Source organism: Patagioenas fasciata, chromosome 8, assembly GCF_037038585.1.
Source record: "Patagioenas fasciata isolate bPatFas1 chromosome 8, bPatFas1.hap1, whole genome shotgun sequence".
In the NCBI taxonomy this organism is placed as follows: Eukaryota; Metazoa; Chordata; class Aves; order Columbiformes; family Columbidae; genus Patagioenas; species Patagioenas fasciata.
The window spans coordinates 9,954,122-9,981,486 of NC_092527.1; the positions used below are offsets into that span (position 1 = coordinate 9,954,122).

At 38.2% G+C, this 27,365-nt stretch overlaps 1 long non-coding RNA gene across 18 annotated transcripts in view; it reads right to left on the reverse strand.

Annotated features, from left to right (window-relative positions):
• LOC136104331 (uncharacterized) overlaps positions 1–27,365 on the reverse strand; it is a 500,900-nt gene that overhangs the window by 353,303 nt on the left and 120,232 nt on the right. For all 18 annotated transcript variants that reach the window (XR_011740254.1, XR_011740242.1, XR_011740245.1 and 15 more), the window contains one exon: positions 14,636–14,698. This is a non-coding gene — a long non-coding RNA (uncharacterized lncRNA). The remainder of the gene's footprint in view (positions 1–14,635; positions 14,699–27,365) is intronic.

Here is a 27,365-nt window from a genome sequence, read left to right on the forward strand (position 1 = left end):
AAATGGATTACTTCTAATACACCATTTTCCATTATGAATCATTAGAGGAAGAGTGTTTTGATGATGTATGTCACAATTTACAGGCTCTCTGATGAGGCAGATAATACACTGATGTAATGCATTCCAGGGATTCAGCAGAAAAAAAAACCCACTTTTGTTCTCTTTAAATTAATATACATGGTCATATTATATGCTCAGTTCACCTCTGCTGACATTATAATTTATAAACCCACATATCCAACATTGTCATGGTGGCAGGAAAGAATAGGGACCATGTGCAGCAAATATATAACCAGTATGTTTATTTTCCTTGTATCTTTCCATGACCTGGTCTATCAATTACAAAGGACAGCCTTGTTTCCTATTATTCAGCAGTGGTTACAGCTCATCATGCACATTACTCAAGTGCATGGTATATTCCCAAACCTACGCATGTTTGCATGCTACAGCCACATGAAAAAAGAACCAAGAGATTCAAGTATTATAAAACGGCAAACTGAAGCAAAACAAAAGATATCATAAGATCTAACATCAACTTGCCTCTCTAACACTTTCTTCAAGATCTCTTATGAAGAGATTTATTTAACTTCAGGAACAAGGAAGAGGGGGAAGTTAAAGAGGATGGAATTTCAAACTTTGTTCTGTTGCTTTCTCAGATATAAGGAAAAAAAAGAAATCTTGAATTTTACTGCAGTACAATTTTCTTCCATAAGTCTTCTACAACCTGGTAAATATATAAATAAACAATGTTCTAGAGAAATGTAATTGATACCACTTTCTGTAGTCAAAAGCAAGACTATAGCTGCTCAGAACATAAAGTGCTCTGTAAATGACTTAAGCAGCCCAATTCAGTTCTGACAGCCTGATGTGAAATGGTCTTAATATTCACTCAACTCTTTGCAGTACTATTCTTTTGCTGTAACTTTGTGTCCCATTCTAGAGTCTTCTCTGTGAAACCACACTGTTTCTTTTACCCAGGAATGACTGTCCCATGGCTGCTCTAGATTCAGAGTGGGCTCAGTATGGTTTATTGTTTGTTTTCGTGTGTCATGCTATGATTCCTGATGGCTTTAAAGCATCAGGGAACATGCATCTCATTTGTGAAGCAGAAGCTTCCTACTATCCCGCTAGTACCACTGGTGTGACCAAGCCAAATGAGATGCAGATTACAAGCGGGAGGCGCAGGGGATTAGCATCATTAGCCTGTACCTCCCACTGTGCCTCGGCACTAACTCACCTCATTATAATACATTGCAAAAGGCAGCTTTCCTCCAATTCCACAACACAATATATGGGATGCAGATGTTAGTTTGTCCTGCAGCAGACAAGAAGCTGAAGCACTGCTTGTAGCTGAGAAATGTGAACCTGTCCTTGGTAAAATGCAGAGCTGTGGATCTGCCCTTAACGCAGCAGCCTAAGTAAGTCCAACGTGCCCCATCGCATGGCACAGACAGACAGCATCTGTTCATGGCATAGGAGCCTCCACCTCCAGCTACCTTCCAAAGCCATCAGATTAATTTTTATAATTCTGTGAAGGTGACCAGAAGTATAACCCTATATCAATTACATTTTAATTTGCTCATCCAATTTGCAAGTCCCCAGTTCTGGTATGGCCAGCCAAGGCACAAGTACTGACACATCTGATACCATGGGGAATTGAAAATTGTTTCTTCTTTTTGATTACTACACTTAATCTGTCAAATCTACATTATTAAGCAAGTGTAACACATGACTGACTTCTAAATGCCTATCTAGTGCATTGTTCTCACTATCTGATGCACTTATTACTATAAACTAAAAATACTCATTGTAAATTAGCCATAGAGTAACTAGACATGGAGAAATTCACATGTTGCACTGACTTCATACCCACAACACACAGCCTTTTCAGAAGCTAATGCTAATTTACATCTTGACAAGATTGCACTGCCTTCGAGAACTGTAATGAAAAGCAGTTCCTGTTCTCCAGTCCTTTGTGCACAGAAGTAACAAGAGAACAACACAGTTGATCTATATAAGATTTTGACTCTCAAGCTAAACAGAAAAGTGTTTGTGTCTTCTTAAGGTATTAGACATCTACAGAGGAAAAACAAAATAAAGGCAACAACTAACCGGAAGACAATCCTATACTGTTCAGCTAAAACAATGCTAGGATTATACCATCTGTTATTCCACTCTTGTAAAGGTATTTCCATACCTTTCTTCCACCTGCATTTCAGGCAAAGTAAACAGATTATTCTGTTGTAGAAATGCACAAGGACTCACCAAATGACCCTACAGCAGCACATACCAATACTAAATCATTGCCATCAAGCTGCTTGTCCTCAGATTAAGCACTCCCAGTAACTTAGAACCCCACTATCCAGGCTGTACTGGGAGTGTTTGTTCAGCATTCTCCTCTGTCCTATCTTACCAGTTTCCTATAGTCTCTTTTCCATTTTTGGGGTCATAAATTTCTATTCCATTTAACAAGCCACAAATTCTCAACCACAGCAGTCACTGTTTTGTGCAAATGATTTCTAGGATCAAAATGCATTCTTGCTAGTTTTACATAGTGCAGAAGTGATGAAGTCATATCTCAGATAATTGTATCAATAATTATTTACTTATAGTCAGAAATGCACCAAAATCTTTTCAACAGGAATTCAGATCAGTGATAACAGGGTGAGAAGTCTGAACCTGATCTGAAGCTTTTCATATTTTGAGCCTCATTTATGAGGCCCATGATTTAAACCTGGGTCTCATACAGAAATACTGAGAAGGGACAGAGATCATTAATTCCCAGTACTACCTCCAGCTTATTTTTCTTTCTTGTTCGAAGACTCATCAGAATCCATAAATAGAAGTTGATCTGTGAATTAAATTTGTTCCATGATGATAATTATCTGCAAACAAAACTGAGTTTTATGCTAGTGCTGTGTCTACCACAATGTCAGAGAATTAACTGCTCAGAGCAGGCATGAAAACTCCACCAGTGCCGGTTCCTTTCTCAAAGAATGCAGCTATTCCTAAACTGGCATTGCAATCAAGACTGGTTGGCCGGCCAGTTTGTGAGCTATTCTAAGAACAGAGCTGCACTCAGCCACACTTTACCTTGTGCATTATGCTTGCAAAGCTTTTGTCTCTCTTTAGACTCTTTACAGATCTTCAGCCTGTAGCTACAGTTCCTTCTATTCCTTTACTGACAGAAAAGCCAATTTGGAGTTCCTTTTTTCTATCCCTGCTTCCTCATGTTAGCCAAACAAACAGATGACAGTGAAACATTTCCCTATTTCTGAACTGGATCAGTTCACTGATATCATCTATCAGGTGCACTCTTACATTTCTGTGATCTTTCCAGAAGAAAAGGAGGACAACCACCAGTAACCACAATACCAGAACTGTTTCAACAGCCTTCCACTTCGTCACAATAAGAACTGACTGTAAACTGTATGTGGACCGACCTTATACCGTGAATATCTCCCAGTGCAGCAGGAACAAATACAGCATTATATTTCCAATACATATCCTCACTGTTACTTTCAAAACCAAGCTGTAAGTTTAAGAATGAGGTAATTTATTATATCACATAGCACAAGTCAAGCACAGCAACAGGTTACCCACACAGGTTCTGCAGTCTCCTTCCTACTTCTAGTAGTAGGTTATACTATAGCAATCTGGAAGTCACTTCTTACGATCTTATGATGCAACAAAACCAAATGGATCTATCTTTTTATGGAATGTTTTTTCCCTATTCTTATATGTCCAACACAACCTTTTATTCAGCGATAGTCACTGATGCTTTGATTCTGTTGACATAATTAAAACAAGTATTTGCAGAAAACCAAATGAATTCACAGAACAGTTGGAATACAGCTTCTGGGGACAAATATGTCATCTATAATAACAAGAGGAAAGCAGAGTCTGTAATAGCTATATATTCACAGAAATTTATTAGAAATCTAAATGTCTATGGCCACTTGTCGTGCATCATTTGCAGACTGTCAGGAAGAACAGTTGTCTTGATTTTCCATCAAAGCATTTTCTACATTGCCAGTTAAGCAGAAAAAATAAAATAAAAAGAAAATTAGAAAAGAAAAAGAAGGATCTCAGATAAATCAGATGGAAATAAATTTGCAGATTTCATACTGAACTGAGGAATATTTTTTCTGTAAACAACAAAAGTAAAAGTGAAGAGGAGTGCAAGAGAATAGCTGATTTTTCATTATTATTTGGCCTGAAGCACTTAAGAAAAGGAAGAGAGCGAGACAGGTCTTTAACCAACGTTTCCTGTTTCTCAACTAAAAGTGGAATTAATGAATGACATTCCTCCCAGCAGCCTCCTATTTTCCTTCCTCAAGTTCAAAGGTCTTTCTGCAGCCTGGTATGCTGCCCTTGCCATTTTCAGGCCATGTTCTGCATGAAAGCATTGTTCACTGAGCTGGATAAAAGCCTCTGCATGTTCACTGATAGGACAGGAACAAATCTCACAGTACAGGACAAGCTATCTTGAAGAAACACCCCAAGTACGTTTCCAGCAAAGCCTGGAATGGAGGTAGCACAAGCAGCAAACACAACACAACATCCTCTTTCTGATGCCAGTAAGAGAGCTGGTAATAATTCTTACCTTAGATGCATCCTTCTGCTCCTGGGCGCTGGGCTAACATCGCTGGTTCCACTGCCTCCAGATGGAAAGAGGCAAAAAGGAATCAGCATTCCAGGCAAGTAGCAGTGGCACATCCTTGACATCTGAGGTCCTAAACCAAGAGTTTGCTTAGTTGCTTTTGGCACAGAGGAACATAGAGGACTGTAACTCATGGTGGCTAACCTAGTCCTAAATGCAGAGTTTCCTTTCCTTTCCTAAACACCTTGTTTCCTGGTAGTTTTTCCCCAATTCTATGATAAGGTGACATATTCCCCTCATCCAGCTATCTGACTTAAAAAAGAAGGGGGAAATAGAAAAAAAAAAAAAAATCATATCTATCCTGGAATTGGAGAAGTCAGGCACAGTTTTACAGCTAACTCACAGATTCTGGTCAGAACTGTGACAGCTCAAGAAACATCTTCATATAGCAGTTAGGGGAGACCCACTACCTTCTTCATTTCACTAATATCACCACCTAAAGTGACTGAGTGTGCCCCCAGCTCCTCTTTAAAAACACTGCTAGCCTCAGGCAAAACCCCAGTTGTTGCTTCTCCTGTTTTTGGTGCATTCAACTGCACAGTTAAGCTAGCGCCAAGGTCTGCAGGGTCAAGAAAAAAATACCCAGCCGTGCTGTTATTTTGGAAATACCCACTTCAAAAGTTGTTTCTAACGTTTCTTTTTCAAGGAGTCTACTTTACTCCAGGGCTGTACGCAGTCACAGCGTCAGGCCCATACCCAAGGACAGACAAACCTGAAGGATGATGTCAAGGAAACTATCACCAAACTGAAAGGATGCTCAATGAATGAACATGGCTCAAAATACTTTTCTGGCAACTCAAAACTATTTTTTCAGTTGAACTGATACAGATTCATCATTCAGGATCCTTACATAGGGTTCATGTTTACCACATGGCAGATCATTTTAGCAAAACTGAGATTCATTGAAAAAAAAAAAAACAATAAGCAACTACATAGCCAGTTTGTAAACTGATTCTAGTAGCAACAGCACCAAAATATTTTGCTGTGGCGTATTTTACAATAGCTGTAACAGAGTAACCACACAGGCAGGAAAAGTGTCTTAAGTAGTAGTATCTTTCGCTAGACCAACCGGTATTCCTGGAAAAGCCAGACAATATTCCAGACTTAAAGCCCTTCTTCCTACCAGAAATAGAGGCAGTAGTCTGCAAGGTACACGTGAGTTTAGCAGAACTGAGCAGAGTCTAGGGATAGATCAAGTAGACCACCTTTTAAAGAAAGGAGAATTAACAACAACAACAACAAAATAATGCAAATAAATGTAAGGAAGTTCAGATACCAAAACCAGCTGGGTTCTCTCGTTTTTCAGCGCAGGACAGAGAAAGCAAAATGTGTTCTCAGCAGCAAGCACATTAGACTTTCCTTTTGGTTTAGAAATTTTGATAGTAATAGTAGTTCCAAAACACTCTCAAACTTCTGCATAAACGGTTCCCCTTGGCACAACCATTGCAGCTATAGGTAAACAGGAAACCCATTCTAATCTGGGCAAAACATTATTTACATTTTTGTCTACTTCAAACAGGCAAATACACCCACTTTTTAGCTTGTCATTGCAACATTATTGTTTCTTAGCTATGTTTCAGAGTGTATACTGTCCCCCCAATTCTTCTTCCTTTTCTCTTTCTCATCTACATAAACTGCAAGCCGACCTCCAGCTTTTAACAGACTTTTACAAAGGAATCAAGGAGTTTGATATATACACAAACCAGAAAGTAAGCTATCCATTGGCTGCATTAGGGAAAGATCAATACCCTTCTATCATTTTAATGATGTTGCAGGGTCAGTTGAAGTTAATGGAGTTGCACCATAGATTAATTCAGACCAATTAAGACAGCAAATTAATTGAAGGCTTCTCTCTCTTCCACAATGACAAAAAACCCCACACTTTGTGGAAGCTTGAAGCGCTGCCTGGGCCCCCTCTCTGCCAGGCACTGCAGCCACATCGCAGTGGTGGCTGAAGAAAATGTGTGTGTGCCTGAAGTTCTGCTGCAGTGGCCAAGAGAGTTCAGAGGATCCTAAGGCAATCAGTTGGGATGCAACACGGATCTCCTGTCACTGAAGGGGGACCAGCAACCCTGAGCAATAGCGCAGTAGTTATCAGAGGTAACAGTCCAAGCCATAATTATTAAATTCATCAGGCCTACCTGTTGACAACCCCAGAAGGGTCACAAATACTAATACACACAGATCCTGTTCTCCATTCTTTCAGACAACTGCTATGTAACAACATCCATTCCTTTCTTTGATCCTTTTATGTTAACTTTTAACCAGCTGAGCTAACTCTGCTCTCATTCGGGTCACTTTTGACACTTAAACGCTGATAGACGTTTAGCCATAACAGCGTCCAGGATTTCCTACAACTCATTGGAGGTACTACCTTACCGCCAGGAACCTGGAGCCCTGCAGAGCGCATTCCCCTGCAGTGTTTGCTTCTCCTTGCACTTCACATTTGCAAAGACACCCACAACACGCTGGCCACAGTCCCGCAGTGCCTGCGCTGCTTCAGACACCCCTCACACAGCCATGGGAAGCGTCACTGCACAAGCACAAACCGACCAATCCAGACACCGGCATTTGCGGAACTTTTTCTTTGTTCATAACTTTCGGCTGATTTATATTGTCATGTCTTTTTAGCAAGAGATAACTAAAGCTGTTCAGAGAGACAAAGAAGCTATAAAGTGAATTCAGAATATCAAAATAGGTGGAACTTTAGACTGATTTTTGAGAAGTTGCATCACACACTCAGCCTCCACAGCAAGTGCTTTTAACTGAAGCATTTCTAGTGAATTATCACTGAATTTTCATTTTCAAATGATTATGATTCAGGATGTTCTATGATGAGGTGCGAGGTTTGTGTGTTTGATTTGTGGGTTTATTTTTGTTTGTGGGTTGGTTTTGTTGGGTTTTTTTGTTTTGTTTTGTGTGTGTGTGTGCGTATGCGTGTGGTGGGGTTTGGATTGTTCTTTTCCTCCAGACAGACATTGCGATGAGAGCTACAGTGAAACACGCATTCCTCCTACTTTGGTAATAAGGCACATATTTGATTTTAAATTATAAAAGTGCAATACTTTTTTTTGGTGGTGTTACTTTAGTAATACAAACCAGGCCAGCTGGAGATGTTATTTCTACCCTGGAGAGTCTTGTGCAATGTTTTAAATTGTAAAGGGAAATAAGTGATTCTAGCTTTTATGATAACACAATTCACAGTGACTTCTCCTGGTATTATTTTTCTGGGAACTGCCGCACACTGCAGACTAACGTAAACTTCTATGAGCACCTTGAGAGAAATATGCATTTAAAAGTTTATTTGGGCAAGGTAAAAGATCACATTGAAAAGAATACATTAGCATACGCTAAGCAGAATAGAGACAGATCTCTACCATGTTTTCATTTTCCTCAGGTATACATGGGCAAATGAACTGAAAATCCCTACTTCCCATTGGACGCCAAGTCCTAACCTTTACATTTCACTCAAGTCCAGTAGACAGAAACACAAATCCTTTTGTCAGAATAACTGAAAGCAGCTCTTCCTGGGCAACATGAGTGACAACCTGTGTGATGTAACTTTAACTGGTTTTTATAAAAAGTTTCCCGAAGTAGTCTGACAATATTTATCCTGAAAAAATTAATTCCTCAAGCCAAGGTAGAGTAAGCATTATGAGGGTTTTGTGTTTTTATTCAGTATTAGTTCAGTTTAGATCCTGGCACAGATATCAAAAATTCAAAGCCATTGACTATAGTGAAGGCTGATTAAGCTCAAAGGAATAATAATGATACTCTACAGAATTCTTGTGTCCTGTGGGCAATTTTTTTATTCTAAATTAGTCTCTGTAAATGCCAGTACACCCACCTTCCATTTGACATGAAAACATAGTTCTCTTCTAAACAATTGTTGTTTGCAGACAGTAACAATTATAGTGATTTCCAAATCCATGTTGAAGTCAAATTGTCCCACCTCCTGCACTTCAGCATAGCAAACAGTTTTGAAAGGAAAAGAGCCAAGTTCTCTTTCCACTAATACGCTTTAAAAACAGATTTGTACATACTATCAGAGAGGGACAAGAAGAAAGATGTGGAAACAGCACTCAGTAGTAACTGGTGGCTCAACACAAAAACATACTGCATGGCATCTTCTTGCTATAGCCTGTATTTCATAAAGTCCAAGAGACTTAACCCAAGCTAACATTTTAAAAATCACTTTTGGCCTATATTCCATTCATTAAAAGACCATAACTAAAGCTCAAATAAGGTTTATTGACAATGTATTAGATTTCTAATAGGTTCTAATTCTTTCCTCCCACATAACACATATCTTTTCTTTTTTAAGTATGAAGATTAATTTCAATAAACACCCTTAAACAAATGAAATTTAAATCAATTGCATCTCATAATAGAAAGGATATAAATTGCTCATTTTCTACCTGCTCTTTTTCCAAACACTGAAAGTAACATTAGCTATATGGACAAAGAGTTAAGATAAGTCTACCCCCTGGCACAGCTGGCAAGAAGCAATGTAAGAACAGAGTGTAGTAAGGGCTTGTTCCACAGTAGGAATTGGTATGAAGTGCATGTGAAGGAATTACATCAATGAATTTTCTTCACTCAGGAGAAACATCAACCTAACAGTTCTGCAGAAATGGCAGGAAACCCCTGTAAAATTAACTTATTTCACTGAGAGATATGGAAAGAAGTGGACTAGTATACTGTAGACTCTTCAATTTGTCCCTGTATCTAATTTGAATGTTATATATTTAAGTATCAGATTTGTAAATAAAAGAAGTTAGCCTTCTCCACAGAAACATACATAGTTACTCCATTAAAGAGTTCATCTAACTGCTTCGACTGAAAGTGAGGATTTTATCTCTTTCACAAAATTGCAGAGGTTCTTAACAAAAACATACAAACTACATTTCCAGTTCACTGGTTTTGTTCCGAGTCCAGTTCTTAGAAAACTGTTTTCATGCACAGTATCTCTATCCTGAAGTGATGATTATTTGTTCCATCTTTTGCCTTGAATAAAGTTCAGAATAAGTAATTCTATTCCTAAGAGTTCTTGTACATAAACGTTCACACAAACAAAAGATGCATGGCAGGAGTAAAGGAGTATGGGGCACAAACATGCTTGGTGTGCTCTGTCAACACTTCTAACAGAAGAGGAGAAAAGGTCTACACCATAAATTGCTTATAGTTCATAGACAAAGAGAAAAGGTTAAAGCATCAGTTAAACAGCAATCTTCCACACAGGAGACAGAGATGGTCAGAAGAGTTGTATACTTGGTTGGTTTTGTTATTGGTTTTTTTTGTTTGGTTGGATTTTTAAATACATTACACAGACTGTAATAAATATGAATTAATTGCCTTTCAAGGGCTCTTGCTGGAAATAAGTCACTATTTCTGTAAGAATGTAACTTACGTAAGATCTTTATAGTTGTTCTCCCATGCAGAAGTCCAAATTCATAAATATAAAACAGTTAATTCTCAACATGTGTTCAACAGCTGCATTTTTGTGAGAAACTGGAATATGAAGAAAGCTGACAGCAGTTAGTTGAGGAGAGCTGTCCTATGCCAAGGATTCCATGGGGAAGAAGCACAGGGTGTCTGTGTGGGAGCTGGGCAAGTGGGCAGACATCTCCAAGTTTTAACAGGACCATAGAGACGACATGCAAAAGTAAGATATGAAAAAAACTAGATGGCAGAAAAGAATGCTGCAAACCTCCTCAGTCAGAAAAAAGCTTGGAAACGGTAACCTCTCATCACCCTGTTCTGCCTCTCTGCACTTCAATTCCGTAATTTATTCTAGTCTCACACACTTGCAACTCCAGTCTTCTCAAAGCAATCAACAAGCGTATTGCTCAGGATGAAGATCAAACTGATTGTTAGAGCTAAATGGTGGTTTGTCAGATTGCCAGAACGACTCTCTAAAAGAAATATATTATTACGATTTTAGCAAGTCCATTAATGTCACAGTCTAAAGCAAGTACAAAGGGCATTCGTTTTCCTGTGTCAGTCTTAGGTACACGTACATGCTCCTGTGATGAAGGATAAGCTACTGCTGTAGCCATTCTATTTTACTTCTCTTCTTCCAAACTTCTTCTCACAGATGTACACAAGCTGTGTTAATTCCTCCCTGTTTTACAGTCCTATGCAGAAGCTGCAACTAAAATGAGGGTCCCAGTGTGCTGTGTAACAGGGCTAAGACACAACACTTGCCTCAGAGAGCTCATGGGTTAAACAGGCAGCACAGGCAGACAACTGGAGAAATAATGGAGAAAGCTGGAGATAAAGTTACTTGCCCAAGGTCACAGAGCAGGCCAGGAACAGCACCTGTATCTCCTCTTCCCTTCCTAACAGGCCACATTTCCTCTCACCTTGGGCTGAACTTTCTTCTCTGTCTCTTCTCCTCAGTTATGAATAATTCATCCTCAAGCTCTCATGTCAAAATTGCTGTTCATGTATCATAACGTTAACCAGATAAGAAGTCTTATGATACCATATTAAAAATACTAAAAAGTGTAGAAATACGAAAACTTTTCAGCCAAGAATGCTGCTACTATGGCTTCTTTATCCATGTGGATTTAGAATTGTTTCTTTTTCACTGATACCAGTGTAATTAGTTTTCTCTCTCTCTGCCTGCCCACGATGAGGATTTAATTTCTGCAAGGCATAGCTTGAAACAAAAAGAAATTCTGCATGCAGATTAGCTCCAGCATTTCCTTTGCCCCCTATTTTCAGTTTGTAGAGTTTACTGCAAACATGTTTAACAAAATTCAGTAGTGTAAGAGAGAACTGTGAACTCTGCTACTAGTAAATTTTGCACTTGTTCGCCACTCTTACACGTAGGACTGGCTCACTCATCCAAATGACTTGCAGCTTGAAAGAAATTCTAACTAGTGACTTGCTCTAGGTAGGTAAACAAAATTGTTGTCCTGACATTAATTAGACTAAGTTACTGCATTGAATAAAGTTCACTGACCTAATTTCCTAACGTGCTAGATATGGCTCCTATTGACCATAGCTAAGTTAATAAATTGACATTTTTTAAGTGGAGGTTGTCAATTGCTCAATTATCCTAAATAAGTGTGTCAAAGAGAATGTCCTTTCGATACCTTCTATTAACATCCAAAGTAGTTGTAAATAACATGCCATAAGCCTTTATAAGAAATACTGACCACATCATCTTTGGTCATTATCTTTGAACTCCACACTCTGTAATTCACTGGTTACATTTTCTTAGTTTGAGGGGTATAACACACTGCACAAAATGCCATACAATTTAAATCCTCCATTAAGAAAATGGAGACCATGCAATGATTACTAAGGAAATGAGAAGGGTACACAGTGAGGATGAATAAACAGCAACAGTGGATTTCCTTCAGTTGTCCAAACTGATGGTCCACATGTCCCACAGCAAAACTGTATCCCTGTGGAATTTATGGGCAGAGTGGCCCCTCTTACCCAGCCATCAGTCTCCAGTGAAAACTGAAGGATATCGGGACTTCTTTGCCTAAACATCATGTATTGTTTGAATAGAGAACAGTCTGAGTGAAGAAGGTAACATGTAACTACTCTCAGTCCAACACTAACTTTAGATCCTGAAATACACCACACCAAGTATTTATTAATTTTTGTTAAAGCATAAGGCTGTAGACCAGCAGAGAACAAATAAGTGGACTGCTATAGCAACTGTATGAAACAGCTCCTGGTGAACCTAAAAGAGAAAAATGGACCAGAGACATCTCTCCGTGAGAAGATTATATGCTGACATCTGATTGCAAGGCACCAACTTCCAGACTGGTCATCAACCTTAGGGCTCTACGGGTGATGAAAGAGGAGCCAAACACAAAATAAAGGGGGCAGCTGTCCCTTGGGCAGTACAGCAAATGGGATGGCACAGCTTTGCTAGCTTGCAGTTGAGTATGGTGACGAGGCTGGGTGATAAATACCTGGGTTTCAAAGACTGGGCAGGTTTCTCTGACTAAAGCATAATTCTTCTTCCCAAACAATTTTGATTACAACAAAAACCATGTCAAAAAGTGAAGAGAAACACAGAAACCACGAGGCTGAACAGTGACTTTACCATGCAACATGTTAGAAATTGGCTTGTGCATGAGTGCGGAACTGGAGAAAATAATCTCTAAAGATACTTCTTAGTCTACAGCATTCCATGGTTCTATAGAAGCTGCACATTAGCCCTGGCCTCATTCAGGCTCACATACACCTTCTTCTGAACAGGAGCAGAAAAATACTTTAAAGACAGAAAATTCCCACTATTTTTTCATGTTTAAATTAAGTGAATTTTGGAATAGGAGGTGGAAATAGAATGTAATGCGTTTTTTTAATCTATTTCTAGAAAAGTTCCTGTCATTTTTTTCTGAAAATAACTTCAGAAAGTGGTAGTGGTTGTTTCGGTTCCAAGCAGTTACATGTTTGAGACCTCAGTTTCAGAAACACTAAAAGAGAGCGCACTCGCACAGGGCGCTTGAAAGGCAAGCGGTTAACTGAGAGAATCACACGTATTGGATTTAGAATTTCTTAAAAAACAAAACAAAACAAAACAAAATGAAGCCTTAATTACTTATCCTTAATTTAAAAGCCTCACATTTTATACCACTGTCATTTAATTTCAAACATAAATACTTTATTTTTGCAATAGTTTTCCCTGGTGCATTGTCTTTTGAAATCCAATAGCAGTGCAAGTAGACGTAGATTAGCCTGTAGTCATAAAAAGACAAGCTGAAAGATGGACTAGCAATAAAATCAAAATGTAGAACTGTATTACTGTAATAAGAGAATTACTTGAGCTGTCTAATACTACATAAAATTGAACTGCTAATGCCAGTTTGTGCTTCTAGCATCTCGTGTGCCCAATGTTAACATTATGAAACAAGAAACATATCAGGAATTAGATAATAAGGAGGTGCTACGTGTGACTTTTAACCTCTTGGCAGACAAAGGTGGTGCAAAAATCATCCTACAGGTAGAAACCACATGTTACAGACCAGATCCTCTCCAGCAGGGGGGGAGAAGGGCGGATTTCAGAATCTCCTCTACCAGTATTGGACATTGCGCTCAGTGCTCAAAGCAACACTTCTGGCAAACTAACCACTTTGCCAACACACAGCGGGGAAAAGAAACCACCATAGCACACCTGAAGGACTATTTCAGCATGAGCCCATACTAAATTTCTTATTGGAAGCGAGATGTTCACATCACTTGTCTAGCAAAGTACTATTCATTTACCTAAAAAGAACAGGTTCACCTTCCGTTTTAATTTACACAAATGCACAGTGACAGTGTCTTTATGTTCCTTCAAAATTTTAGGAGGAAACTGATGTGAAACACACCAAGGAGCCTCTAAAATGCAGTGTTCCCTGCTAGGATGTTAAAAAGCCATACCCTCTTTCCACCAACTTCACTTATGCCAGCCAAGAAGACTCAAGACTTCTGTTTGCCTAAATATCTTCAAAGTCTGCCTTTTCCATAGTGAGTTTTACACAGTCAGTCTGCTCTACACAGTCAATTACTTTTCTCTATGATTCTCTGATTACTTTTTGATGCAAGTAATGCTTACAGTTATAAAAACTGACTACAGTTTTACAACACTGATTAATGTAAAAAGTTATGTTGTTATACAAGGCACATAGATAAAACAATTTCTTCCTTGTTTTACGGCAGGTAAACAAATAAATCACATTCACATAAACAGACTGGGGAGGAGGCAAATGACAAATTTGGGATAACCGAAAGCTATTTGCAAGTTTTTATTTTAATTTATTCAGTGCTATAGACAGGGATAAGTTACCAAGGAATGCAGTTTATCTATCTATCTGTTTCAAATCTCCTGTCATAGAACTTGGCAAACAAGTAGACATCTCTCTGTTTAGTACTACCATAAGGAAATAATGCGTTAATTTTTGTCTAAACAAACATTTCACATCTAGAGCAACAAAACAGAGGGAAAGACAAACCTCCCACCTCAGCTCAGGTGCCAGAGCTTCAGACTGTGGCCTGTGACTCCTGTGAACAGTTTTCTGCCTCCTGCAAAGGACACAAAAGCATTTACTGAGAGGGCAATTCACAAAAAAGACACAATCATGCCTACTGCCAATCCCATTTAAAGCCAAGTACTCCATTACAAGTGCAACATCACTAGTACCCTTTAACATTTGATTCAGTGACAGCAGATGCTAAAAAAATCCACCCCCCAAATCTGAGTCACTTTGAAAACAGACTGAAACAGATTTATTTCTGCAAACTTCAACTTCATTAATATTTCTCCAGTCTATGAAACAGTTCACACAAATAAACTACAATTTAGTTATATCTTCATAAACAAAGAATTAAAGGATGGTAATATAATTAATGCCAACCAGGATATGTTTATGGAAAACGTATCTCAAATAACCTGATGAGATTAAAAGTTTGTATTAAAAAGAAAATTACTTGATGTGCTTAGAATTTTATGTGGATAAATTAGACCTGGTACTTCCTGAACTGTTGCCTGAGAACCTCGAATGAAACAAAGTCAATATATGTCACATGCTAATCAAATCAAAAGCTCATTAACTGACAAATCTCAGTTGAAAGTCTAAGCAGAAAATCCTCATCAGGGGAGCAGAGTTTTTAATGGGTTCCTGCAGGCTCTACAGGCTTTTAATAATTTATTTTTTACAATTAGCCACCTGATGGGAAAAAATAACTAATAAAATCTGATATGAGACCAAGAAAATGGTAAGCATGGATGCACAAGGACAAGACAGTAGAAGCCAGTGCAATATGCACTTTAACAACACTAAATGTAAACACAGGCAAACATTTTGGCACACGGAATGCTGAATTTCTGAATTACTGAGTCACAGGACGGCAGGGGTAACTCCGATGGGTTTAGGTCTTGCTTTTTTTCTGTATTTTGTCTTCCTACAGAATATCAACTTCAGTTCTTTAAAACGTTTCATTTTAAATGGTTACTACATTTACACGAGTCCACTAATCTAAATGCACACACGTGCATATAGAAAAGGACGTTGCTCCTCAGGGTAACAAACATGCAAGGAGGAAGCATACTGTTTACACAGAAGGATTAACATGTTGCCATGGGGATTTGATTCATTTTTTTCTGGATCCAAGTTCCTCACCTTAGTGAGGAATGAAATGAAATGAAACACCCCTGTGCCATGACACCGCAATCTATGTGCTAGACTCGGTGACAACCAGCAATTTCTTCTCTTCAGCGAGTACGTTCCTGAGGGATGGGAAATTGTATTTACAAAAAGTTACAACATAAAATCAACTGAAGACAATTAAAACCCCCCCATAAGTCAAAATTCTGTTACTTCATTCCCAAAGTTATTGTTCTCTCTTACTATTATACTTCTCTTTAAAATATCTAGTTTGAAGAGGGTCATGGTCAGCATTTTAAGCATTTTCAAAACAATCATTTACAAAACTAACAAGTACCAAGAAAAAGCACAACGTCTGTGCACCTCTGAGAACAAGTGCCAGCTGAACGATTTGACTGAATAAGAAGCCAAATGAATGCACACTGGTTTCCCTTATCAGGTCTAGAAACAATGTAGGCAAATTGTTCTTTCCGTACTTTGTTTTTAGCATCATATCCATTTTTTAAAAGCTTATATCATGATAAATAGGATGGAAAATGCTAGCAGAGACAGTACTAAATTTGTAGAACTAAAAATTTATTTTTTGTTTATGATAGTCCATAGTCTAGCTTAAGAACTTTTCTGAAATGTAATGATTGCCCTTTCTTTACACAGGACAGTTTCATACATAATACATCGTATTATCATATTAGTCTTACAGCACAACCTACTAATTGCTTCACAATCACAGTTCCCAGGAATTAGTTTAATCAGCTACATAGTTTAAATAAATAAATAGGTACGGAGGCAGAGGGGGAATATCTCAGAAGTTAATTAGGAGTATAAGTTAACTGGCAGAAGCGAAACGTGCTACAATTTCGCAATGGATCTAATCCAGTGCCCTTGCTAAGTGCTAGCAGAAAGTGGACTCTCATTGTCTGTGACCCCTTGTCTGCAGCCCTCCCACTGCCTTGGGCCTGCTGAGCACACTGAGCAGACACAAAACGCAAACCCAGATTTCAGAACAACCCCCACCATCTTTCTATTCGAGGGCATGCTAAAGTCATATTTCTCAAGTTACTCAGGGTCCCAAAGACACACGTATATGTGTAAACTACCTTCCAAATCCAGCCCTTGCTTGTGAAAAGCCTGCAATCTTAAACTGATATTCAGCTGATATCAAAATTGATATTACACATCACATACGCCTCAGGTATGACTACAGCTATTAGCGCTCAGATCTAATATTCCAGCACCTCCTGTGGTAAATTATTCCCTGTAACTGAGAAGTAATTATCACAAAGTTATTGGGTTATCAGACTTCTAATGACGTTATAATCGCTTTCATTATACAATTCATTTGTCACAAATGTTCATATTGCAAATATTATTGACCTCCTGCAACTCCTATAGTGTAATTAAAACACATCACCCTCCTGTGCTGCTGGGGGCACACCACAGAAACCACACAATATGCTTATCTGCAGAGTCACTTTTTGGCTCAGCAGCAGTGTGAGACCGAGGACAGACGTTACCTTGCCACCTTTTCTCCAAAATCTTACTTTTTCAATACTTTGTCTTGGTGTTTCAACACCTTACCCCGCTCCTTTGTCTAACATGCTTCATTTACCCCAACTATGTTTCTCTTCAAGTGCAAAACCCATTTACTATTCTACAGTTTTGCTTTGTATGCCTGCTACACTTGCACCAAAACCAAATTAGTTCCTGCTTTTCTTTACACGGTATTTTTCTTCTTGATGAAGTAACAGCCCAATTAATTCAACTTCCTAATTTTTTTCTTATTGTTCAACTTCTGCTTTTTAGCACAATTATTTTTCCTATTCATTTCTCTCTGGAGCTTTTGCTGAATCTATCTGAAAGTTCAGAAGAACAGACTGAAGGAAGTGCAAGTACATCATCAGTCTTATTTTAACAGCATTGCCATCCAGCCCTATTATGCTAGGTAGATTTAGTACAGCATTCTTGTCTTCAACAAGCTGTTGTTTTGAAATAGCAAAATAGCTTTGTGAGTAACCTTTTGAAAATGAGAGCCCTAAAATCTAGTATTGCTAATACATTTTTTCCAAGTTGCTACTTTCATACAAATCTACCCAAGACCACATCTTTTATTTGCTTTTCTCATGTCACAATTGCTTTGAAGTTTCACTGATTGAGTTTAAAGTGCCTGCTATCAACAGGGGGTTAATATAGTCTGCATATTGACTTCCAAAAGTCTACAAGGCCATTAAACTATCCATCTGCCTACACATCTCCTCCTGCATCTCACAGACAATCAAGTTGTAAAAGCTGTAAAGGATTAAAAACACAGGACGGGAGATTCCCGCCCCGCCACGTTTCACATTATTCTGTCCTTGTAGGACTAATCCAATACGATTAAGTATTAGGGAGCTAGGGAAGAATAGTACTATTAAAAAAAAAAAAAGTCCGAAATAATAGAAATTCTGCAGTGTGATGATTAAAGTGTATCTTCAAGTTAGTAAAGTGGGAAGATAACACCAAGAACAAATAACACTGAAAAAAATCTCAAATACACAAACCAATAAAAAATTCTAGGTGAAAATATACAAACATATACTTAAGGATGAACAAATCATTGTTGTCAGAAGTGAGAAACAAATAACCAGTAAGCCTTCTAAATCGTCTTCCTATTTTGACATAACTATTGCCTGTGCAGGAATCTCAAATGCCATGTCACAAGTAAAAACATATCTGATATGGAGAAAATATTCCAGGAATAACAGCACCTGACAGTTCCACCCGTGTAAATCAGGATGGACATCAGGGAACGGGGAATCACAAGAAATCTGTCCCACCACTCAGTAGCCACATGTATTTATAACCTGTTTTATGACAGGCAACAAGAACATGAAGCAGTTAATATGCAGATGAATTTTAAAAGGCAAATTTCAGAATCCATATTGTAGTTCTCCAGTACCCTGCACCTTATGTCACCATTTAAATCTTTCCAAAGATCTCCATAAATTATGGATATTACACTCTGAGAACATATTGCCAGCTGTGTGACAGTTTAAATCAGTAGATGAGATGTGTGAACAGGTGAGAGCTGTATCATCCTGCAGACCAGTCATTTAGATCACAAAACATTGACCGTAACAATAGGAAAAAAACACCCTCTTAAGTCAGGGTTACAATTTCTACCATAAATCCCAATTTTATTAGTAAGGACAATTGTATCCCCCAAACTAGTGTTAATCTGCTTATGAGAACCACCCATACCAGAACATATACGGTAGCCCTATCAACTTGGAGATAACAGAGAGTATTTTACCTAGCACAAGGCTTTTGTAGAATACCTTTGAAACAGATCTAAGTGCTATGCAGCTTCAACTATGAAATTAGAAACATATAACACAGAAGATTTGGGGTAGGAGAGGCTGGCTAGAAAACACAAAGCTTTCACCAAAGTCAAGAATCTTCCTAACTGCTACTGTGCTACTAGTTGCTTAGCAATGTCCTCTGACGAAAAATTATCTTGATAACGTAGGAGAACAACAACACTGCCAGGCCACCAATGTCTAAGTGCTCTTCATGGGAAATCCACACTTAAGAAGAATATTCTTGCTCTTCAGAACAAGTGATCTCTAGCAGGCTGCTGATGCTGCATGCAGGGAGATGGAGGAGCTCAGGCAGAGCCAAAAAAAAAAATCCATCAGGCAAATTTTTCCAGTTGGAGGCAGAATTTTAACAAAAGAATCTTTTTGTATGCTCCCTGTCATACTCACGTTCTGCCCGTGACTGCACAAATACGTGTACATCCCATTTCTGTGGCACTGCATATCTCTTCAGTGTGTGCTATTTGGAAGGTGTTTAGGCAACACTGGGTTGAAATAAGATGCAAACACAAAGTCTCAACACCAGGACTGAAAATAGAGACATAGTTTAAAAATATCCAGAAAAAGTTTATTTCACGGGGATTCATCATTCATATATCAAGGCAGAATCTGATAGTGCACGAGTCCACTGGTAATCTTTTAGGAAAATACAAAGCACAATACTTCCTAAAAGTATATTATTACTTTCTTTCTCTCTCCTAAAATCCTGAAACAGTATTTCTACTTTTGAAAGTCAGCTGAACAAGTATAAAAATACACCCATCTCAAACTCTTAAGTAATTGAAACAACTGCATTCAGTGTAACAGCATTTATGAATTATAAATGCCTAGGTTTGAAACTAGTTATCATTAGAGATACCTTCCTCTGTTTTCATTAGTAGCCCATCAGTAAAAAAAATCAATTACGCATTTAATAAACCATGGTTTTTTTTTTTTTAAAGCAAAAATATAGATGATTATGCTATTGCTTTTATTTTTTTGCTATTCTGAGTTCAAAATTAATGAATGTCTTTGGGGAATATTATTCTTTATTCTGCGGAGAATGATGCAATTACCTGTCACCAGCATGATTAACTAATTCTTAGTTATATGATCACATCACTTCTATAAGTTTTTCATGCCACATTCACATACGTGTACCCTTTTTCATTTCCACACATAACACTAATGACCACTATAAAATATTGGATACATACTGTAGATCAATCATTTCAAAGAGGATGTACAGATAAACTGACAGAGGATTACTGATTCTTATCAGATGTAATTAATCACTCTGCCAAGTACATTTCCTTATTCCTGTGCTAAATTCAGGCTCAGCCGGCAATAATAATTCTTGACCGGACTTCCTTCAAACTCTCCTGTATGTGCCACTGGGCCATCCATCAAAACGAGAGGTATCATATATAAAGATGTATTCCAACACGAGATTTTTTATACATGCCTCATACAAACAATTCCCTAAAATATACAAAAGAACAATGCAGCAAACTACAATGATCACAGCAGAAACTGTAATCTACAGAGTTTGTTTGATTTACCATGACATCTTAAAACAGGTTCTGTAAAGCTCAACAAGGGATTACAATCATTATTAGTAGCCTAATGATACTATATTGAAAGGTGTTAGTGGCTGCCATCAAGGGAGCCCAGGATCCAGAGGCAACCTTAACACGTCAATAAAGCCTGTGGTTGTGCCAATTGCACTTCTTTTCCCTTGCCAACAAGAGCCACAAGGCCCCTTAGTGCAAGAGCAGCAGACAACTAGGGCAGAAGTGGAGCTCTGCAAATACACCACAAAGGGTATTTGTCAGAGGAAGCGCAATGTCAGTGTTAAGAACCTGGTCTGGACAGAAAACAAATATTAGATTTTTTTACAGCACACAGCTGAAAGGTCCAGAAGTTTCTGAGCAAGAAAGCTGTTAGTAATCATCTCAGGAAAATACCTCACTTTCTGTTTTCCCCCCTTTGTGTGCACATGAATTATGTGAGGCGGATCACAGCTTCAAGCCATCAATGAAAAACTGCAGTGAAACCAGAGTCACTGGATGCCTCACAGAGGCCACAATATTCTGGCAGAGCAGGAAAAGTCTCTTGAGGTTTAAAATACTAAAATATTATTTCTGCTGTCCAATCGAGATTCTGGCTCTGTTTCTCAAGTCCTGACATTTGACGGTACGACATTTCAATAGATATTTATTTAACTTAAAAGGGAAAAGTCTCCCCTGCACAATAAAAAGGTATAAGAGGAAGTTTCCTGACACAGCAGAGACTCAAGCCTGGGCACCTAAAAGGCAAAACATGAAAGAAGTGAAAAGTTACGACTGGCTCTTTTAAACAGCTCCTACCCAGCCCTTGCACCACACAGAAAGGGGAACATTTCTGAATTGAAACTGGCTCAGCCAGGCTGACCCCAACTCAGAGTTTCTCTGGGAAAGCTCACATGCACAACACACCCATGTGCTTTGAAGAATTATAATCAGTTCCCAGTAAGTCTTCAAGGCTTTACATCCTTTACCAATCTCCGAAATCTGCTAAAAGCAGTTGGGTGTTTTGTTATGTGGGATTTTTGTATGTTGATTTACCAGTATATACAACAGTGAAAACATTTCACAAAACAGCAGTTTTCTAAGGCGGCTTTCTACACTTCAAGTTTTAAAGCACTGAAATGCTGGTAAAACAACAGCAAGCTATCAGATGTGGATTTTGCATGCTAAATTTCAACTGGATCTGGAACTGATTTAAGAAAAAGTCTCTTAGCTTAAGAACAAAAATGGAACAAAAGCTAAAGTACATCACTTTTTAAAGCCTGTTGACCTGTAGAACAGGTACTTTATGCTCCCCTCCTCCCCCTTCCATGTGTTTGTCTTGGCATAGGACCTGCCCTACGGGGCTTCTGCCACTTTCGCAGAAATTGATGCAAAAGATCCTCTCCAGCACATCACAAGCACTGAGGAAGGAAGCCCTACGCACCCAGCAAAAGGACAGCCCGAAACAAAAACTAATTTAAATGAAGCCATGCATTGAGCCTACTACCACCTTGAAATATTTATCTCATTTCAAACACGGGGTGAGGGGCAGGTAAGGAGAGGACAAGAATAATTTTCTGCAGACAAGTTTACTTTGTAGGAAAAAGACCTTTTAAGGGAACAGTTTACTTTTGAAAACGTGTTTCAAAAGTAACCTTTTCTCCCAGACTGTAATTTACAAACCATCAGGTTTGCTCCTGATAGACAAAAGCGTTTGTGGTGATGAATCACATCAAAGGCATATTGACGAAATAAGGTTTTCCAGATGCTTCCAGAGGTGAAGGCATAGATAAAGTTATCACTACTTCCATTTCCACTGGTTTTGTTCTCCTGCTTTTCTTTGTACACGTGTTTCTCTGCACAAGCTCCAGTAGGCAGGTGCCCCATAACTAGTTATACAGAGCACTGTGGCAAATCCAAAGGAGTTTTCCCTCAAATCAGGATTAAAAAGCTTCTCAAATCAACACAAAGAAACATGTAGTGCTCCATTTCTACTGCATAACACTGGTTTTGCCCAGACTACTGCATCGCTTTTAGATCACAAAGTGCTTACTCAAGCACCTCTAAATCATTGCTTTGCACTAACCAAAAAAAACCCCTTTTTTTCCCCCATAAAATAATCTGGCTTGGGCAACCTTCTTCCTCGAAAATCTGAGCTGTCAGACTCAGAGGAAAGCCCCGAGAGCCCCGAGGCAGAGCTGCATCGGCCAGTCCCCCAAAGCCTGTGGAACTCGGCTCTTGACAGAGATTCACAAGAACCACAAATCTCATGGCTCTCAAAACACAAAATTTATTACAACATTACAGCTTTTTCCAAACTGCACTTCCATGAAGGAAAAACAGGAAGCTGGAGGAAAAAAATGCTGTAACTATCTCTGGAAAGAAAAATACAGCAAGACAAAAAGTACATGCCTTCACATTTTGACATAATTACTCCCAAAGTAACTAAGTCTTTACACTTTTCGTACTTTCTCTTTGGAGAAAAAATTTCCAGAAGCACAAACAAATTACTCCAGCTCTAATTGCTCTTCAAAATATGTGGGGGGTTTTTGTGGTGTTGTTGTTGTTCCTCCCCACCTCCAATTTAATCTTTTTCATGTATCTTAAAATTTTAAATGCACTATACATCTGCTGTATATTAACATCTTACATAAAAAGGGATGACTGACTGTATCTGTCCCTAAACAAGATTGTTCTTTTCCTTAACTCCATAACTTCTGCATTTGTAGAAGTCCTTCTTTTTGTTTTCTCTCACATTCAGTAATTGCTGCCACTGCAGAAGCAGACCACAGTTTTTCTTCCTTCATATTTTGAAATTAAATCCTTTATGTTTTAAGACATTTTAAACTACAATTTTAAAAAATATCTCTCTCTCTCTATCAGAATACTCTCAAGTGAATACTTTCTATGCCCTTAGCATCATAAGCATGAGCAATTAACTGGAGCACATAAATCTTCCACTACTGAAAAAATGAGTAATGCGTCTTCTAATTAATGGACTGCAAATGCTACAAAAACTCGGGTTTATAAGCAGTGTTCTCCTCCCTGCCCTCCACTGCTTTCCAGATAAATATCTAATGATTTGAAACTATAATTTCATTACATGAATAATCTCAGCAAATTGCTATGAGTAGATATTGATGTATTCCTACAAATATACCTTCCAACAGGCTTAGAACCTAACTACACTTTTTAGGCTTTTCGTGTATTTTAAGTCTGCTACCAAAGATCAACACACGTTCTAATGTACAATTTTAAACTACCAGAGTTTTAACCAATTAGAAATTACTCTGGAATTGACATGAGGTCAGCAGATGTTATAGGCACCTGTTTCAGATACCACAAAACACTCATAACTCTCACGTGAAAGCTCAATAAAACACTTCCAGATAGAGCAGTTATTTTAACTAGTTTTTTAAGTAACAGGTAGTACTTACAAAAGCAGTTTCTGCTTGGTAATACCATTCAAAAATACCAAGCCATTAAAGAGGAGGTAACAGTGTAAAAAGATTCCAAAATGAAGGATTAGTTATTAACCTCCATAGTGGCCATGCTCCCAATTTCTGTTTATTACACACCTCTGGAGATCAAGCAAGGCACATTGCTGACCCCACTGAGATTCTTCAGTTTTGGAAAGAAAGAATAAAAAGCTAAGCCTAAAAAACAAGTTGCATTTCAAGTCTGGTGACATATTGAACCTGTTGCCCCCAAAAGGTTACAGGAACCTTTTTGGTTAGAAACGACACATCAATCAATGTTTTCCTGTAAGGCAGACCACTCGGATTGTTGGAGTGTTTTGGTTAACAATGAGCTAACCAGAGATGGTCCAACTAAAATGTATTTAGGCAAATATCAAACAGCAAAAGTATTCCAACAAAAAGGGCTTTTCCTTTGCTACATGAAGCTTTAAAATATCAATGTTTATAGATAACTAGTAGATAAAATAAAGTGTCTCAAGAACACTGAAAAAGAGAGATTTCCTAGCTTGTCCCTGCTGAGCGTGCCAGGCTTCTACAACTAGAAAGTGATAAAATTCTGCCGAAGTAAACCTGTGGTTTTCTCTAACAGTTTTATGGTGACATGTCAGAAGAAAACTTGGCAAAAGGCAAAGAAAAACACGTGTTCTAGTCTTAGTCTAACCTGACTAACGCTCAAAACCGATCCATTTTTATATACAGTACATTGCAAGTTTCAAAAACAGAAAAATCAGCATTTGTTTGACTGCATTCTCTGATGCTGGAATTGTGCACAATTCCTACAGATTGCCAGGACTTTTTACAGGATCCAATACAAAGCACCTCTGAATTCAGTTTATTAACGGAGGGCGCTGCTGGGCTGAACGCAGTGAAAGAAGATGAAATATTCATGGCAGAGAGTGGTTCTAAGAGGTACACCTAACGGATTTAAAACTAACACAAATATCCCAAAGTGGAGATAAAAACTGGTAGAAATATGAAGCTTAATTGCCAGTCCAAAGCAGAATTAAGTGCTCTTGTGTATGTAATAAAAAACTGCAACACAAGAAAGACTTAGTAATACAGACAGTTTGTTTAGTCCCTGGAACAGTTTTGTAAGAGGTTTATCATCCCGAACACGTGGCTAAAACTCAGCATAACGTCTTCCCTTTCAATATACAATGATTTAGTTTTGGAAGTGAAAAGCAGCACTTAAGTTTAACATGTTAAAAAAAAAACCTGTATATATTGTTGGCTGAAACACACAAGATGGATTTAAAGATGCATTTTGGTAATAGGTATTCTGCTAAAGAAAGTGCTTGGTTAAGAAGATCATTCATGAGAAATAATAGCATTCTGATTCATGCTTTGACCTCTTAAGAAGAGACTGGCCAGCTATCCAAGCACACTTGAAACAGAGGGAAAGAAGGGACAATAATTTTGTAAGGCTGACATGACATTGAGCCCCTTTCAAAAGCATTTAGTACAGATTTTCATCTGAGGAAACTTCCATATGCTTATAAATGGTTTGCATTGACAGTGAAGCTTACAACTCCAGCTTCTTTTGCTTTTGCAAGGAAATGTGATCGGCATTGTAAGAGAAGAGGAGTATCTTCCCAGTTACAACTTACATGAAGTCTGACTCCTCGACTTGGTGCTAGAGCTCCTACACTCTTCCCAAACTAATTAGAGATGTGTTATCACACGCATGAGAAATGCAATTGGTAATTTCCTGAGTTTTAATAAATTAACCACCTCATTTTATTCAGTGCTTTCTTTCCCTATTACGTGCTTTCTCTGATATGTATCACATCAATGATTGCTTTTAAGAAGACTATATCTGTTAAATGTCAAAATAAAGAAAAGTAAAAATACTTAATGTATTTGTCATTATAAGATACCTTATTTTATAACAAAAATATTTTTATTGCATACCAACCAGTAAGATCAAGTATCACTTTCTGAAATTTATTCAAGTGTGGGTATGTGAACCAAACAAAATAGCTTTAAAAATTAAAACTCAAACTTGACTTTCGTGCAACTCCTGCAGCAGTCAAAGCTCCTAACTGGCCAATACAATTATGAAAGGGAACACTTGTTTTTCTTAATCGTGAACATTTCTAGTATTGGTCATGACCTAAAGCTGACTGAAGTAAAAGGAAAACTTTCTACTGGTTTATTTCGTTCTCATTCAATCTAATCATATTATTTTTTTCTGCCTAGATAACTTGGTTAAAAATAATAATAATAATAATAATAATAAAATCAAACCAGAAACCGACACACAAACGCCCAAAACAAAACAGCAAAAAACCCCAGAAATACAAGAAATCCCATGCAGAAGACAACAAAAATGGCATTAATTGAACAGCTTCAAGAGCACATGAGCAGCTCCTTCAGAAATGATTTCATCTCCATCTGCACAGAGTGTCTTGGCACCAAATGCTGGAAGACAGGTGCTCTTCCATCTCACGCCCAGCTCAGGAGGAGGAGCTGCTGAACACACACACACACACACACAAAAGGACTCTAAGGGGGTTTTCTGCGTTGCGGTTTTTTGGGTGTTTTTCGTTTGGTTGGGTTTTTTTGGGGTGAGGACAGGCGGGCACAGGGAAGGAGGTGCAGATTTGGCAGATCCAAGAGAACAAGGGGATGAGCTTGGAGTTCCTCCAAAAGGTGGCAGATGCTGAGAACCGGATTCTGCAGATTTGGGGCTGGTGAGATAAACCAGATCGAATACCACACAGTAGTTTACCATTGCTCACCGTTTGCCCAAAAAAAGGAGAAAAAAAAAAAAAAGACCTTGTGCTGACAAGATGAACCATAACTTGGAAATGGGGAAGAAAAAAAATAAAGGCAGCCCACACAATAACAACCTTTTTTCACTGACCCCTAAAAATCCATTATTTCAGGTATCACAAACTGATAGTCAACCATAATGCTTGCTCCAAAGCCATTTTTATAGATGCTGGTTGCAAAATTATAGAACTGAAATAGATGGCCTCTAAGATCCTGCTCTGCAAATAACAAGAGAGATGGGATGGGGAAAAAAATAATTGATTTTTTTTCTTCAATGTAATTAAAGCAATCTCATTTTTAATGTAAACTGTACTAAGTTTTTAACGTACACTACTCTTAACAATACTAAGTCATTAAGTATGTCCTCCAATTCAAAGAAAGCTTGGAAAGTAATGTGGGAAGTCAACTATGTATCTGTCACACTAAACATGAAATTTTGTCTGGGGCCA